Raw genomic sequence first — 5,241 nt, 5'->3', positions numbered from 1 at the left:
TTCAGTCTTGCGATAGTACCACTGCCTGCCTGTCTGCCTGCATGCCTTGCTCCAATTGCCTGCCTATTCACCATGCCGGGAGGAATCAAATGACTAAATTATCAATTTTATACCTCATTCCTACCAGTAGCGCTGCAAAACCAACCATTTTCACCGACACTTGTCTCGGGTACGATATGGCGAAGGTTTTTTGGGCCACGGGCGATGGTTTTGATCGGATACGAGATGCTTCCCGGGATGGCTCTCGCGCCTCGCCTTTGGGTTTCTTCTTTTCCGATATACTCATGCTCCACGCGATCAAGAACCCACGTATGGTAATAAGGACCAAATCGATAATCCTCTTCGAGGTTTTGCCACCAGTCTTTGCCAAGAATTTTCCAATCTTCCTCAAGCTCATTGCCTTTGTTTTCCCAGTGCCCGCACACTCGCTGCGCCCGAAATTTTCTTCTTGAACTGCTTCGGACAAGATCCCGAATGCTGCCATGCCTCTCCCGATTTCCCCAGAACCAAAACCGAAACACGACAGAGACTACACTAGTGGGCCCATTTTACAACACTTACTACGAAATTGGACCATGCCCATGTTTCGCAGCGCTTTCATTCCAATTGTCACCCAATGGTTTGTTTCCGACTGGACCGATCTCTTACCTTTCCTACTATTACGCAGCACACCAGCACCATTCTCCAGCTCCAGCAGCACAACTCCCCATTAGCCATTGCATCGTACTGCCGTGAAAAAGGATCCTCCCTATCACCTACCCTCCCCCCGCCAGGCCATCTGTGACCATCGTTATGCAAATTTGCCTGCTACATCGCATCTTTTCTTGTCTATCGAACTGCTCTATCTGCTTGCTGCTCTGCCGCGGGTTACCGCCACATCTCTGATTCCTATTTACCTTATCAGCGTGCCAAAGCATGCTGGACTTGCACAGCACAGGCGCCCTGCTAGACTTCTTCTTGTCGACAACACGACGACAGCGAGACCATCGAGAGCAGCAGCAAGGCAAACGAGAAAAGGAACCGTTCCGATGGCGCTTGGGAGCAATGCACAAGGGCACAAGGGCGCACCAGGGAAGAAATGAAAAGAAAGCAATTTCCCGATGTGCGGGGTTTTGGAGTTCTCCCCTCCCGCTCCTCCATCGCCTCAATTATCTCTTCCTCCTTCTGCCTCCTGCGACAACAACAACAACAAAAAAACAACAAAAGATGTTCGAGAATCGACGGAAATGTATTTGGTTCGTTCGTGGCAGCGTAAAACCGTCAAACCGTACTTCGGTGGCCACAATCCCCGGGTACAGTATTGTATTCGAGAGAACTTTTCTTAATCCAGCAAACTTACCTTTTATCATGCTCAGCCATCGGGCTTGGACTCTTGGAAAATATGTAGATATCGCTTCCCGCGAATTTGCTACCTTAAATGGTCTCCGGCACAGCACAATAATAATCCCGAAAGAGATGCAACGCTACAATTGAACCCGGCCCGGTTTCTTCTGTCTGAACCTTGCGGCCTCTGATCTCCGATGATGTGGTCGTATAAATATACAAGTGCAACTGCTGGAAAGAGCTAAGAGTTTAATATGATTGCTTCTTTGCGTTCCTGCCTTCGCCTTGCTCCAATCCCGGCTCTGTTGATTGTCTCTCGCAGGCAACGAGCTATGCCTTGAGCTAATTTAAACTTTGCTTTTTATTGCAGCAGCAGAACCATTGAGCCGTTGTTTATGATTCGACACCTTTAGAACCCAGTGAATGAGCTTAAAGTAGAGGCAATCGTTGTACAGCGTTCGAGAAAGTTTGGTTTTATATGTGGTGAAGAAACATTTTGTGTTCTTCAAGCTGAGTCATCCAGTTTAAATCATACGAGTGTGTGTGTGTGTGTGTGTTGGAATGCAAAAGCAGTGATAAGAAGCACTAATTCTTATCTATCTTTTTTTCTTGAATGCCATCCTCACCTTACTTCTATTCTTCACAGCCCATCAGCGCGGGAACCTTGTCTTCTTTCTTCCCCTCATTCAGGTGCACCACCGTTCCATCTCGTGGGCGCCCTAATTCCCATCCTAAGATTCGATTCACATTTGCTGCGACGAAAATAACGCCGGTTTTATAGCTTTATCCATAAATTATTAGATGGTCGTAAAAATCCGACCTTAATAATGTCCCACACGCCGACACACGCAGCCGTCGAATGCGGAATGCATGCATTAATGGTTCACGCGATCAGTCCAAAAAATAAGACCGAGAACGTGAAACCTAATTGAAAACTGTGTAGGTGGCGTGTTGATACAGAGACTACCTGGAATCGCTCTAGAGTAGCTTGGTATCGGTAATTGGAACGAAAAGTGGCAAGTGCACCGCTTCAAATGCATTTTATGACAAAATGTATATGAATGAGGTGCAACTTGTTGATCAAAAGTCAGGAACGTAACGCTGCCCCCTTTGGCAATAAAGCCGGCCTTCGCTACGACACTTTTGATTCGAGACGCACAACCTTCTGAAGGTTGGGCATTTAAACAAATACAGAGACGTAATCTGTACGTCGTCCTCGACACGGCATTGACAAACGATGTGCGCAGCTGGGGATGGGGATGTTCTAGCAGCGGCAACGATGAATGGCATGTCAACATAACGAACACACTGACATGCTCACCATCACACACACACTCGCCAACACAACGGATTGATGGATGCATGAATGATTAGGGAAGGATATGGAAGAAGGTGAAAGGTTATGTGTCTTGCAGTTGCGCCAAATTGGAACTCTTGGCGGGAAATAAGTGAAAAAAACTGCCACAGATTAATTTTTTAGTGAACAGCAAAGAAAACCTGGAGTCAATCATATATATTTGGATACTTACTCATTCGTCTGATCGTCTGATGCGCGCCCTCAACCCTTATTTACCGGCTAATAATAGAGGCGTAAAAAATAATAAGAGTCGCACATTGCTGTTCTATTTTCCGCTTCAACTGTTGCTCGTGCATAAAACATACAAAGTACTAAAATGTATATGTCAGAAAAAAGAGTATCTAAATCAATGTGGTATAAGAAAACATAAAAGTGCCAAACGAACGACACAAGAGCAGCTGCTGGTTACGCTTTGGGATGGAAACATCACTAAAGTTCTTTCAATTCCATAACAGAGGCCACGATATTTTTACGCTATTGTTTCTGTTTGTTGCTGGTAGAGCAATAGTACAGTTTCAGCAGGCTTTGGAGAGGATTTGTTCCACCGTAACCAAATATCTCGTACGTGTTTGCACCATCACCGTATTTTTATTCCCGTCACCGCAACTGATACACGATGGGATGTAATGCTTGGCCAACACTTTATTCAAAGACTTTGTTGTTTTTATTTGATGGCTGACTACAAAAAAAGCTGATCAGCACGTTGATTTTACAGAGCACTACTGCGACGCCATAAAGGGCCTATGAGATGTTTTCCCGGTGACGTTTGACAACGTTTTGGTGAAAAATTGTCCAGGACACGGCCTCTTGTTGGGTAGTGATGATCAGTGGAAGGCCTTCGAGCTCTGGAAAACTGGAAATGGGGAAAAGTGCATGGTGGAAAGTCTTGCTCCGAGTAAATACGCGTTTTCACGCACACCTTGTTGGAGCAGGCGCCGTTACGCACACATCTGCACAGCAAATTATTAGTTTGTATGTGTGACGTGGGTGTTATGTACTTTGGGCGGTTATATACTCAGGGTGGTTTTGGCGAAAAATATTTGGGCCGGCTCGTAGATTCAGATTGCCTCAAGGAAGGTTGAAAATTTCCAGAAAAGCAATATTCACAACCGAATTCGATCAACTATCATTTTACACAACCTAACTGTTCCGGTTATTCGCCCATGAAACAAATTAAAAATTTACATCCCCAAACCTTATGATTGAAACAAACTATTACAACGTATCAGTCGGTATTTTATTGAATCACTTTACTGCTACTTCGAAAAATGTCCGGCAAGGAAAACTTGTACGTGTTTCAGTGCAAAATGATTATTTTACAATTAATTATTTTTCAGTGCACATTGAAAATACTTTTGGGGAATTGTGGAGCTGCGTTATGCCTCGGATGGAATGGAAGTAACGCAAAGACTTTCCAAGATGATAACTAACGACAAATCTTTCCTTAACGTGCTCTAAGGCACTGGGAAAATTACAAAGGCGGCACTGCAATGATCAAACACTTCAATTGCATTTCATTTGGAAAATCCTGGGCAAATCCTTGAGCATTGATTATTATTTTCGTCATTGGCGCTGGCACCACAATAACAACAACGTTCTTTTTCTTGTAACGAAGAAAGCGTCCTTCGGTGTCCTCGATGGCAGAAATCGGTGCCAGAAGCCAAGTGCAGATTTTCGTCGAACTTTTCACTTTATCAGCCGGAAAACTGCAGGAAAACTCGCGCGGAAAGCGGAAAATCGGAAAAGCTAGTAGCCAAGTCACAAACCACTCGACCGTCGATGGAAAGGAAAATCTCCCGTTTTCCAGCGAAAGAAAATCCATCCATCCGTGTGGACGATTTGATGCGAACTGAGATGAAACTCGAGCACTTCTGCAAAAGTCGAGCAAATTATAAGTAAAACTCGAGCAGTTCTGTGATTTTCGAGCAGAATCCGGTAAAAGTCGAGCACTTCTCACTACGGCAAGCCGTTCTCACTATGGCGAGGGTGGTTTTAGGAGGGTGGGGATGTGCGCGAGCCAATGAGAGCAGAGGGAGGCCATGCTGTTTCTGGCCGCCATGATGGTTCTGGCTCTCACCATGCCTTCGGGTTCTCTTCGGCTATTTCAACCCGACCCGAAGCCGCTTCGGTTCCTCTTCGGGTTCTCTTCGGGTCCTCACGTAGCCACGCCCACAACATGGTTTTTTAATTTGAATTTAAAAAAAAAAACGGTTAAAATTTGATTTTTTAAAGATTTTTTTCGAAACAAATTAATAATTAAAAGTACATAAAAATAAGTTTAGAAATAATCAATAACTTTCTAAAGTTTTTCCTTTGATTAGTTTTGCTCCTCATCGCACACCCGATTACGAGATATTTTTTTGTCGTTTTGTTTACCTTTTGCTTTAACATTTCTACTTGATTAATTTATTTATTGTGTTTTGTAAGCTCAGCAACAGATCGGTGCAAATCTGCTTTATTTGTTAAAAAAGTCAAACTTCTCTGTGCGGTAAAATTACTCACTTGCAAATGCGTTCCGGGTGTTCCATTGTTCAATGATTAATCAAAGTTGTCTCATCACG

General features: G+C 44.1%; 1 long non-coding RNA gene across 1 annotated transcript; it reads right to left on the bottom strand.

Moving 5' to 3' along the window:
• Nucleotides 1-3,302: 3,302 nt before the first annotated feature.
• On the bottom strand, nt 3,303-4,518 carry LOC125951669 (uncharacterized). The gene is made up of 2 exons (XR_007468787.1): nt 3,600-4,518; nt 3,303-3,533 (listed from the first exon to the last, which is right to left on the bottom strand). It is a non-coding gene; the product is annotated as an uncharacterized LOC125951669 (long non-coding RNA).
• Nucleotides 4,519-5,241: the final 723 nt, after the last annotated feature.

Source organism: Anopheles darlingi, chromosome 2 (assembly GCF_943734745.1).
Source record: "Anopheles darlingi chromosome 2, idAnoDarlMG_H_01, whole genome shotgun sequence".
NCBI lineage: Eukaryota > Metazoa > Arthropoda > Insecta > Diptera > Culicidae > Anopheles > Anopheles darlingi.
This window is presented reverse-complemented; position numbering and strand designations above follow the sequence as displayed.